A 13394-nucleotide genomic window follows, 5' to 3' on the forward strand; every position below is an offset into this window, starting at 1 on the left:
TTCATGTTTGATTGCATGTTATCACACCGAAAACGTAATTCGTAGTGAACAAGGGCCATTACGGAGGAAGATTCTACTGATCTACTGATCTAGGTAAGGTGACAGCAGACCAGCACAGTGCAGTACTATGTCCTAGCTAGAGAAGAGATTAGTTTAAAAAAAGAAAAACAGTGTTTCTTTCTAAGGAAGTTCCTAAGTGTTTCTTCCTAGCACAGGACAGCTGCATAATCTTGACCCAGGGAAGGGTAAACATCCAAAAATCAAACTTTATTCCAATACAAAGAATGCAATTTATAGGATCATGTCAGAGTTTGGCCAATTTACACTTCCTCCAGGAATTCCAGAGCTGAGTGAACATTGGTGTCGCTGAACATGACAGTCTTATGAGGGGGATGAGGACTTACTTGCCTATTCTGGGCCATGTTGTCTTCTGCATCTATGTACTGCTGTGTGACAGATTTGTCTCAGATATGTGCAAGGGAGTGACTGTGGTCTCTGCCAGATAATCAGTAACTTTATTGATATCTAGATAATAATTGTATATGGTTATCTAGACAGTAGGTAATCACTGCTCTGTTATCAGGTCCTCTCTCACTTTCTCCCATCTTTCTGGTAAGTGGCTGCTGTTCCCATTCTTTCTGATTAGTCCCTGAACTAACATATGGAACATTCATGGACAGCTTCAAGGTTCAAGATCTCTAGAAGAGCCATACTGAGAACACTAAGGTAGCTGTTTCTTCTGGCTAAGATTGCTGTTCTATCAGGCAAAGCTGCATTTTTGTCAAAGACCTGAACTCAGTCTTCATAAGAACAGGCTGCTGTTGAAGTGCTACCCGCAGCTAAGTGTGTATGTACCCCAAGAAAGAAGTTATGGTGAACAAGTACCAGGAGAAGAAAGACGTTACGGAAGAGAGTAAATTCTTTGAGATGTATTTTTGGTATGAACAGTGCTCATCCTGCCCTTCCTTTTAGTAGTTTGTATTATGGAATTCTGTCCTGGAAGAGATACTTCAAGACTTGTGCATTGACCTTTCATGCCTTTGTGGAAAGTGCGTATATAGCGTGGGGCTGCTGCTAAAGCAAAAAGTTCTGGCACATGAGTTTTTGACAATTTCAGCGGCTCTAAGTGGTTCTTCTTTGATGCCATTGCCACTTTGATATAATCTAGATTATGAATTAGCCTTTTCAGTCTGAATTACATAGCCTGAATTTTTTTACAGTATATTCACAACGAAGTTGGACCAACAGTTAGTTGAAGCATCGATATCTTAATTCATTTTCCCACCACTGTTCCTGTGGTTTATTTTTGGTTGTTACTGAAGATGTAATTGGTTAAATGAAAGTAAGCTGTGCATGAAATCATTACTTCCTTCATGGTTTTAATTTATTTTTCATTTTGTCCTGATAAGTAAACTTAGTTGGAACTTCACAGATTAAAAATATATCTAAACTGGGTATACTTTAGTGAATGCAGAGGTTAAGTCACCCACAAGATATGTAAGAAGCTGGTGTAGCTGACTCTCCTGTGTCCTTTTTTTTTTTGCATTTTAGCTGCTGGTAGTTATTTTTCTTATGTTTTCATACAGACAGGCTATTGTAGTGCATATACTTTTCAGAGCTCTCTAGCTTAACCTTGAATTACTTTTTCATGAATATTGAACTTATTTAAGAGATTTTCAGTTTGGTTTACAAATCTAAGAATGAACTTGAAAAAACCCCAGTATAATACAAACCCTGAATTACAGGATTCTTATTTTTATGCTTTCTCTAGGAAAGAATTTAATTTACGAAATACAACTGAGTACCTTCTTTCTGCTTTCATAGTAGATACCATGCTGTTGGAATTACTAAGAATGAGAACAAATTATAGCATTGGTTTTTTTAAGTATTATTTTCTTGGTTGTGTTTCCCAGAGCTTAAACTTAGTTTAATCTTGAAGCTCTCTTACCTTTGAGGCTAATGAAAATAATGATCAGGTTTTATGTAATGCTGCTTCTAATGCCTATGATGTCAGAGCACAAGAGGTAGCGCTGTAATTTTATTTTGATTTCTTTCCCCACCCTCATTGTACATTTTGTTCCTCATGAATAAAGTTCTTATTCTGTGCCATAGGACAGCTGTATCTTAATCATAAATTGAAACCGTTATACAAATCGTATTTTAGTTGATTGTTCTAGTTTGCCTGCGTGACTGAATCGGCAGGTTTTTTCCTAATAGAATATATTGTTCAATTTTAGCCTCTCAAGAATACATAAGGAGGGAAGAGTAGAATCTGTTTGTCAACCTACTAGCATGTCAGAGCATGAGGCAATGAAGTTAAAAAGGAGCATAACAAAAATGGTGTCCGTAATGTCAAAGAATGAGAATTTGAAAAAGACGCTTCCCACAGCTTCTGCTTGCAAAGGAGTTCAGCATGGTTTTGGCACACCACCTTCGTCTTCTGTACATGGTAAAGTACCTAAAATGACAGAAAGTGGGGTAATAGGAGATAGGACTTTCTTTCCTCATCGTTGTAACAATTATTTTCAAAACAGTTGTAAATACACAGTGTCCTCCAGTGCATTTCTAACAAAGAGTACTGTAAGTCACGAGCATGCCGGTTTTTACTTCAAGCGTGGTCTGATAGTTCATTTTCTGGTTTTCTGCCCAAAATAGCAGACTTACTGGCCTTCTAATACGTGGTGAGATATAATATTTCAGTGGGCAGCTGTAGCACAAACGTACACTCTGTCCTTCTCTCTGAAGCCTTTGGAAGGGAATGCTCTGCTTTCTCTGGGCATGGCCAGGAACGCGCATGGCACTTTCTTTGTGGCCGGTGAATACACAAAGAGACTCCTGCAAAACTTCACATCTTTTGAAAACAAAAAAAGAAGAAATGGAATAGTGGAGGTGTAACACTGACTTTAATTCAGTATACCAACTGCAAAGTGTGTAAGCGTATGTGTTTATTGTGGGTTTATAAAGTTCTGGTTATCCATACTTCTTTTGTGTGCAGATTCACGTGTTTAAAGTTTCTTTAAGTGAGAAGGCTGCGTAAGGGGTCGTGAATATGCTTTTTTCCCACATTTTGGGAAGTAGATGTTGCAGAAATGTAAACTTGTAGGAAGGTTAACTTAAATTAGAAAAATGATTGTGCATAGTGATCTGCTTTAAATTACTAATATTTTCCTTTTAATGGATCGGTTGCAGATAATATTAGAAGGACTGAAGTGCAAACAGCTCTTTTGGAAGCGAGTTACCATAAAAAGACTTGTGAGCAACCGAAAGTTGAAAGATCTTCTAAAAAGTCTTTGAGAGCAAAAGTATATTCTTATGATAGAACAGGTATGTAAGGTGTAGCATTGGGGGGAAGACTGCTTTTAGTTATGGCTGTAGAGCCTGTATATATATGTCAGGTTTACATTGATATCATGGAGAATATACTCAACTGCTACTGTCTTTCCTCGTCCCTCTCCTGCCTTTAGAGTAAGAGTACACATTCAGGGGAGAGCTGATAGAGCTCAGAATGAGAGAGTGCTGTCATTTTAAACCTTATTTCAAAGGCTAACAACTTTATCCTCCATATTCACCTTCTGATGGTTTATTTTTTTATACCTGACCTCAGAGCGGAATTTACTTTCAGGCAGCATTTGAATTCTTATTTTAATGGTGTTTATATTTTATAGTTAGCTACAGTAAGTTTTGTTTTAATTAGAAGATTTGTAAAGAGCAGTCATGTTTTCCTACTTATCTTCCAGGATTAGTGTTGGGAAAAGTAGATTTTGATCGTTATTTCTCCATTAAAAATATCTGTCACTGAGTCTGAAAACTGTGAGGGAGTGATACCACAACTGGATTCTAATTTTTTTTTTCTTTTTATGCAAATTTTTTTTTCTATGCACATTTTAATGGGGATTAAAAACTATGGAAACAAAATATTTTTAATGCTTTCCAGGATTTCTCAAATTGGTTTCCATAATGTTACAGAATCTTTCATTCAGCTGGAGTGTTCTTCTCCCACACAGGAGTAGGTTGGTCTGATTTCTAAAGGGATAGTATGTTTCCATGTAAGAAGGAATTTCTTTTAAATATTAGAAAGAAAAATATTATTGTTATTCTTTCATTTTCAGCATTCTTTTTGTTTAGCTGAGATTTTACTCTGCCTTCAGAAGTCTTTTCTCATTCTTTCAGTCTTTTTAGCATTTGAGAAGATCTTTAGCTTGTAAATCATATTTTTTCTCCTGAGTACTTTGAATTTTGCTGTGTAAATTACACCAAAGATCAGTGTAAAATCATTGGAAATTGAAATTACTTTGAAGTAAATTGAACCACTGTTCTTCAATTACAGGAAAATACATTTGGAATATCTGATGGCTTTTTATTTTTTTTGAGAAAGACTTTCTAACACATGTTTTCAGTGTCTTCCAACTTGGTCTGAATGACATAAGACCAATCCTCCACGTTTGTTAAGGCTTATGCAATGAAACTAAAGAATGAATGGCTGGCTGGCTTGTGCAATGAATCTAAAGACTTTATGTTTAAAGGGAAACAAAAAACAACCTTCTTTTTTTTTCTTTTCTCGATGTACCAGAACCAATTGATGATGATGTTATAATGCATATTTTGAGGCTTCGAGGCAAACTTGGCTGGCAAACAAAATTACCATCATGTGAATGGTTAGCTAGAGAGGCTGATGTGGCCAAACTTCAGAAGTTCACACTTACGGTGATTTTTACTTTCTCTTCTCCGTATCCTATGCAATTACACATTCTAGAAATGATGTTGGTTATAAATGAAAAGTATTTGTTTCCTGAAAGCTTTTGCCTCTGAAAAAGGATAGCTCCATTCTTAGAATCAACAAAATGTTTAAAGAGAATAAACTATTAGAATTCTAACTAGCACGATTGAATTCTAATTCTTAAAAATAGGAAGTGGAAGTCAAATTACACTTTGCAATGGTCAGAGCCTTTAGCAGAGTTCTGGGAGGAGATGGTCAGAATAGTGGTACCTAGAATTATTTATTCCATCTCTGGGCCCATAGCAATCACTTAAACTTAGCACTTAGCTGTTCCTCCCCATAGTTGAGCTATTCTAGCACTAAGCTGAATTGTGATCATGTCTGTCCTGATCAAACATGCCAAGTATGAGGCCAGTACTTGTTGTGAATGGTACTGGGCAGTCTGCTCTTGATGCAGCCAAATGGGATGCTGCCTGTGTTCTCTTACTAGTTTGGTGCATTCAAAGACAGACAGACACATATCTGCACACAGGCTTTTTCATGAATGGAAAAAAATAGGCCATACAGCAAAAAAATCAGGTTTCTTTCAATGTGCACAATGTTGTGAAATATTTGCATGCACAATAAAAATAAAATATGTGTTATTTTATCACTTGGGACTTTTCATTTCAGATATGGCTGCAAAATATTTAAGAAGCCTTACAGTTGTCCACAAAATGAAAATTTCTTCCAGCTATAATGATGCATTTTCAACACAACGAGATACCACTGATATCTACAGTCTTTAACTGTTAGGTGTTTGCTGCTTGAGAGCTTTGTGGTGTTTTTTAAGCTTCACAATGCTAACCACTTTTTATAGATGGAGAAATTAAATTACTAAAAAGTTTGGAACACTAACAGGATTATATGAGACTTTTCTCAACAAGAAATAGTAATACTGAAGTAGCTGCTGGTGGAACTGAAAAATAATTATTTAAAGTGGAAATAATAGAACAGAAAAATGTGATGATAATAGAATAACTTTCTAGTCAATTCAGTGTTATTACTAAGCTTGTTATAAGAATGTTTGGATACTTTATTTATCTTCTCACAGTGAAATATATAGATATATAACTTGTAATGATGAAAAACAAAATATATATCTACATATAAATAATTTCCTCTTTTGACAGAAACCTTTACTGCTAAAAGATAGTGGGGAATATATATATTGTCTTCAACGAAACAGGAACAACTTTAAAGCTCCCTACAACCCATACGATTTACAGGCTGTCTCTCCAAATACAGCTATGCAAAACAAAGAATATTGGACTGTTACAGCTTCATTTGTGTCTAAGGTAACGTATTGTACAGCACATAGAACAGCATGAACCCAGAGATTTCCACAGAAAGAACGTTTTGCTTTTCATTTATTATCACGTTGTATTCCCATTGCAATTATTTTACCTTCTTTGCTTCAGAGTTTACTGGTCCCTCCTAAAGACAAGTCCTCTGTTGGCTTTGAGCTGAACATAGCTCATCCTTTTGCTCAGGCATGTGTTTAGACCTTGAACAATGGTATAGTTCAAGACTAGGTGTATCAGAAGATGGGTAACTTAAAACTTAGAACCCAGGAATCCACTATCTGCATTTCTGGGCATAGTAATGCACAAGAGGGAATACACTCACACATTCTGATCTCAGACAAGGGCATACCCTCTGCTGACAGTTGTGCATGGAAATCGTCAATGTTCATGGTTTATCTTTGCTTTTTCTGTTCATTCCATTGTAAATAGGTCAGCCCTTAGTGACTTACTGATTAGTCTTTGTTTAGTCTTGACAGCATTATCTTTTTTTAAAAGTAAAAGACCAAAGTTTATTCTCTATCTCAGAATGAGATCTCACGACTGCTCTAAGCCTATGTAAGGCTGCTGAGAGACTGGCTCTAAGCCCCCCTCTCCATTGCACTGGTGATTTCATGGCCAGTATGTTGGATCACCTCACTAATTTAGCTGAAAATGAATAAAAAATACTTTATATGTGTATTTATCTTCTTGACACGTTAATTTTCAGTCAGATTAGAGAGCTAATCCATCTCACCAGGAGCACAGAGTACCGATATGCCTGAAAGAAGCACTAAAAATAATACCTTTTAAGAATATGAGGACCACATTGCATGATGTTCCATCACTTCTTAAATGTCTTTGAAGACAACTCAACTTTGAAGCCCTTTTTCTCTTTAGCATCAGTGAAGTTTAAAAGTAGTATGACACTAACCTTGCATGGAGGAAGTGATAATTGCATAATTTACATAATTGGATTGTTGCTGGATGCTAAAGTTGAAGTTTTTGTTGTATGTATGAGAGACACAATTTGAATGTCAGAAAATTACAGACATGGCTTAGGAACTGATGCAATTACTGTTGTTAAAATGGGGAAGATGTATTTGCTATCAGTGGAAGTACTAAGCTTTTATAAAACCAGACTGGAAAAAAAATAATAGATGTGGGGAACCTGACTGGGAAAAAAATGTCTGCAAACTTGTTCCTTTGCCTTCAGAATGCTTGCTGTAGTACAGAAATTTGAAGTACAGTCTTGATTTAAATACAAAGTGATTTGTTCCAAATTGTCTATAATAAAAGACCTACTACTTGCTTTGGCTAAACCATAGAACGATTAATTGAAAACAATTAATTAGTGTTTAGTAGCCAGTCTTCTATCTCTTACACTCCTATGCAAGATAATGAAGATTTCTACAAAAGTACATCTGCCCGTTGCCACTTTACTGTATTCTTGCCAGTCAGACTCCTGTCCATCATTTGAAAAGGAATTATGCTAATTTACAAGTTGTAATTTTTATATCCTTTCACACAGGCGTGAACATTCTCCTTGGAGAATGAAAATCTGTTTGCTTACCCTGTTGTTGATTTGGTTCTAAGATGCTCTTGGCCTACCTGAAAGATATGGCAGAGGTTCAAGAAAAGGTTTTTTGGAGTTTGCTGCCGAAGGGTGTTAGAGTGACCACCCTCCGGGTGGGTATATCTGCCCACATCGTATTGGAAATCTTTCCACAAGGCTAATTCTCTTTTCCTCTTATTCAGTGCTGTATCTTGTAGCGATGGGAAGAAATTGATATTCCATAGTTTTACTTGCTGACAGTAAATAAGTACATTCACATTTCTCCTTCTTACATACTTGCTGTGAGATAAAGCATTTTTATACAAGAAAGGTGTTCAGTAAGCCTAAATAAATGGATTTTTAAATGTACTGAGGGGCTTTCCTAACTAGGGACAGACTCGGACATCTACCTGAGTACTTTCCTGAATAGTGTGTGTGTGCCATAATGACATATTTTGAATGATAGTAATTTCTCAATATTTAAAATGATAAAAAACATGTAGTAACTGTGAGCTTGTTCAAAATTAAACAAAAACTGCAATGGTAGACAAAATAAAATATGGTGAATTTTGCCACCACTGAGGTCATCAGTATTCATGACTTTTGTCTTTGATAATGAAGATTCAGTAACGCTTGTCAAATTCTTTTTGGAAAGGGGTTGTATATTTTTTCTTAATTTTTTCCCTAGTTTTCTGCAGGCCATAAATTAGGAGAAATGGAAATAACACCAGTGCCACAATGGCTGCATGAAAGACAGCTCTATTATAGGTTACTCAATTTGAATTTATTTTCCAATTTCAGGTAAGGCAATGAAAAAAAAAATAATTAAAGTTAACCAATTACAGTAATAATTTTTAATATCTTTGCAGGATAAAGTGCCAGCTTAATACTGTGTTAATTCCTGCATAGGCATTTTCAAGAATTTCAATATCTAAAGACTGCTCAGAATCTTTTCATTTCTTATGTCTAAATCATTAATGGAACCAAACATCCTCTTTTCTATTTTGTTATTTTTTGTTTCTTCTTGTTTACTTATTTAACCTTAGAAAAAGTAAGAATATCTCTAGTAGTATCTTCCTATGCACTGAATTTTAGGAGGCAAGTTAATTCACAGAATCACAGAATCATTAAGATTGGAAAAGACCTGTAAGATCATCAAGTCCAACCATCTTCCATTTGTTCTCTTTCAAATTATACAGAATGTATGAAATAGCTAGTACTGTTCACCTTATATAGAATGCATTCAAGCAAATTATGTAGTGGAAAATAGAAGAAAACATTTAGTGGCTGGCTGTTTTGAAAACATCAGTAAAAACATGATAGCTGAATTTTAACCTCTTGTTTAGACTAATATTAAACATCCACCTCCTACACATTTGTCTCAATATTTTACTTCTGTTACTTTTTAGTGGGAGATACTTGTTTCTGGTTTATTTTTTACTTTCATCTGGAGAATATTGTGGGAAGTGATTCAATTTTGGTACTTGACCCTGTGTCTCTTGTTGGATTTGTGCATGCAAGATTTTTGTGTATTCATCAGTCCTCACAACTATGGCATCACAAATTTCACACGTTTTTGAAATTGTATTTTATGTTTGCCAGTGCCACACTCCTCATATAAAAATTAAAAAAATTAATCATAATATTATTTCATTACATTGCTCCACAAAATTCTGGTAACATTCGTTGTTACTGGATATGTGTGTATATGTGTCAATTAGAGAATTAAAGGTTGCTGTGATGGGAATGTTTAGAAGACAGATAAGCCAGTTTTAAACTTTTAAATAAAACTTCACTAGACTGACATTCTTTAACTATGCACTTTATGCTAATGCTTAGTTCATATCCATTATCAGTCATTAGCACTCCGTAGTCAGTTAGTTGTTCACAACCACAGAGCTGATGTGCTATGTTTAGCACAGTTCTTGATTGCCTTGGTCACTAAGGTTGAGGAAATAAGACTCAAAACCTGTCTACCAAGGGAAGCTGAAATGATAATGAACATGTTGCATCTCGTCTCCCCGCCCAACCAAACCGGGGATCCTACCCATTTATAAATGTGTTGTGTTTATATTGTTTATAGACAATTGGCCTCTGCCTCTCGGCTAGGTGTTGAGGTATTTCCCAGGCTGCAGCAGGTGCGTTATCCTCTAGCTTGGCCGGGTTTTTGTTTCTTCGTTGATTTTCCCTAGTTAGCTGCTGCTGCTTTTCTTACAGCAAAGGTAATGTTTGCCCAGCTTTGCGGGTTGTGTTTTCTCACTGCCCACTAATTGACCATCAGTGAGTTATGGGTTTGGGGACCTTTTGCTTTCAACCTGTGGCCATATTTTCAAGGCCTTTAGTGTTATCCCGTGATTAACCTACATCCCAAGAAGAAACGTCTGGTACCAAGGGCCACTTTACACAGGAAGTTCTCAGAACAAGTTGGTAACAAGCCTAACCAGGCAGGACTGGGACTCGATGCAGTTAACATAGGGCACAGTTAGCGTAAAGCTTCTGCTTTATTATTGGCAGCGGCACCACTATTTTTTACTGGGCACCAAAATGCTTATGCAGTTGCGGTATGTTAAGGTTGCTTATGTTTGGGTTTAAAACAAGCTAATACTAATGTTTGCTTAGTGCACTTTGTCTTTTGTGGCTGCAACAGGCCTCTGCTTTAGCTATACTTTTCATACCTCTGTCAAGACAGATGAAGAGGTGTGGAGGCAATGGTTGGGAGCAGATTTAGAAAGCGGAAATTGGCTGAATAGATCTGCATCTGTCTCCCAACAGCGTAAGTGCTGTTAATGAGCTGTTAGGACAGCAGGTGTGACAGTCTGTAAAATTTATATCCATAAATAATTATTTCTGTTGCTTCTAGAATGAAGAAATACTTTCTAGTCTGGAAAATCCATGTTCGAAGAAGCAAGGCGAACAAGAACAAGTCAGTTTGAATGTAGGTTTTTCATGCAAAAAGAATTATAGAATACTTCATCTCCTGCTGTGCACTTTACCGATTTGTATCTTATTTTCCTTAAATACTTTATAAGTGAACAAAGACCATTATACAAATGCCAGATTACCTGTTGATAACAGCATGGAAGACTTACTCTAATAAATTTTTTTTTATACTTCTATCTTGCTGTGAAGGAGCCTGGAATTTTTATCTGGAGAAACCTGAGCTTTAATTTGATGTTTGTCTAGTGCCAAGCACAGTGGGGTTCTACTTTATGACTAGGGTTTTTCGCTATAAATGGGATGAAAATAATAATTAATACAGTGTTATGTTGTAAATTGAGAGTGGTTGCACCAAATCCAGGCTGAATATGAGCTGAATGAGAAAACAGAATTCAGTCTGTATGTTGAGGTGAGTAAACAAAATCCCATCACACTTCATCTGTTCTCCTTCAGGGCATCCTTTATTGGCATGTAAATAATATTTGTATTATGTAAGTTTGGTGATGAAAAAGACATTGTTAACTCTTCACAAGAGATTTTTTTTCCCCTTTTATGGACATGTTAAGTATAGTAAAATATCGTATAGTTAAGATTATTCTTACAGGTTTTTAATGAGCCCTTATGTTAGGAAGAGACTTCTTTCTGGGGTTTATATCAAAATGATTAGCTTTGTGCTGAGAGCATACGGATTAGATCTTTCACCTAGGGGTAAGGACCTGGGAAAGTTTGATGGCCTTTTTCTTCCATTTGAACAGTCAAGTGGAAAGGGCATAAACAGTCAAGTAGTCCTTTGTCTGTCTAATTTTACTGGAATAGGAAAGGTATTTGAGTAAACAGGGGTTTTAACTGCATAACATCTGAAAACTGTCATTTATGGAATGTATCATTAAAAATAATACAAGATGAGTCAGCTTCTGAAAAGAAAATCATGTTTTCTCTTTGCTTGGCATTAGTCAGAGACACGTTCATTAATTCATACATGAATGCTTAACAGATACATAGCGCTTTTCCTAAAAGCAGATTTTTTGTAGGTGGCAAGTTCATCAAAATTCAGTTGGGGCACTTTAAATGACCTGACTATAGAATATTTTTAGTATGTTTTTTCAAAATCAGATTTGTCTTTTGAAATGTTTTTATGTCCTGAAATCATACAACCTTAATCTATAACCCTTTTATAAACTAGAAAGTAGTCCTGATGCTCTCCATGCTTCAGTGTTTGAATAAATTTGTGGGTGAGCAGTTCCTGTAAACAAAGATGCTGAAAGAGAGCGTAGTCCCTATAGAGTTCATAAATTTGTTTTGCTGAGTTTTTGGGATTGGTTTTATTCCTCAGTATGTTGCTGCTCACATAAAGTTATTGGACCATCATCTAGGTAGGTTAGTGCAGGACACTTTTTCAAAAGGAGATCACAGAAGGACTTCTAATGACATGTTGACTACACAGCCTGTTTATGCAACTGATTGTTCCTAAAATGATTTCGATCCCTATGCATTAAGAAAAGCATTTTGAAAGTTACTTTGTTGGATTTGTTCAAACTCTTTGTATTTCTTAAATGTCATGTTTAGAGACAAAGCTCTTTGAAGTTTATTCATGCAATGAATAACTTTGGTTATGGTATTCCTTATTTTAAAGTAATTTAAAAGAATGCTCCGAACATGGGTAGTGAAATGCAAACGCATTTGAACTGCACATTGACAGTTTGCTGTTTTTTCTGTCTTCTACACAAAGGTGCGCACATTGCTTCACACAAATCACAAAACTGAAAGAAACCTCAGAGTGGCTATGTTTTGATTTGCAGACCATATAATGGCTTTGTTATCAAAAATAAGAGGTTGTGATCTTAGCCCACTTACGTATTTATTCTGCCCATTGTAGCACTCCTTTTTGGTGTGTATTCCCCCACAGAACTTGAGCTTCAGATTTTGTTATCAGGAGCATCTGCTGAAGAGAGACACCCTCCCTTTGTATATCCCATTGCTATCGGCCAAAGGCATAAAACTCAATGCTGCTTCTCATCATCTTACAAGGCCTTCCTGGTACTTAGTGTGACATATTTTAACGGTGTTATTATAAAGGAGTTATCTGTTAAATAAAGGAATATCTGGTATCATTTTAGTTGTCCTAAATGCTGAGATTTTGGATTACTCATGGTTTCAGTTATTTATGCCATTGAACAGTTGGTTATGTTAATCCAGACAAAACTGCCTAAGATTTATATAAATTATTTTCAAAGGGTAGGGAGAGTTTAAAGGAATCTTATGTAAAATAAAAAGAAAGCAAATATTCTAGAAACGACCGAGCACTTAGCAGCTCTCTGGACTTGCTAGGGTAGAACATAAGATTATGCCTCATGGAAAAAGTGCTATATCTAGTTGTTCAAGGATTTTCGCAAGTCTTAAAAACCGGTCATTCACCTTTTTAAAAAAAATAAAGTCTTTGGACAACAAAGGAAATCAGGAATGTTAAAACTAAAGCAACACTGGTCTCGTAGCCATCTCCCTTAATGCCTTTTAGATTCAAGGTCCATGAATCTTCTATAGGCTGACTGACCTGAAGGGTAGCTCAACAAGGACCCATTCAGCAGCTGGTGACCAAAGCCACCAGGACATCATTTGGTATCTCAGTGCTCTCTTGCCACTGATTTCTGTTCTTGCAAACGTGGTGAGAGTGGTCTAAGTCTTGCTAATTCCACTGTTGATTACTGGTGTGTTGTTATTCATAGTAACTGCTCCAGTACTTTCCTATGACAGTCCGTAATTTGCCACTGTTCCCCTGTAGTACCACAATCAACCACGTTCTGCTCAATCTGAGGACTTACTAGTAAGCGTCAGCATTTTTTCTTCTTTATGGTATCAGTACTAA

The sequence above is a fragment of the Gavia stellata genome, chromosome 2 (genome assembly GCF_030936135.1).
Source record: "Gavia stellata isolate bGavSte3 chromosome 2, bGavSte3.hap2, whole genome shotgun sequence".
NCBI lineage: Eukaryota > Metazoa > Chordata > Aves > Gaviiformes > Gaviidae > Gavia > Gavia stellata.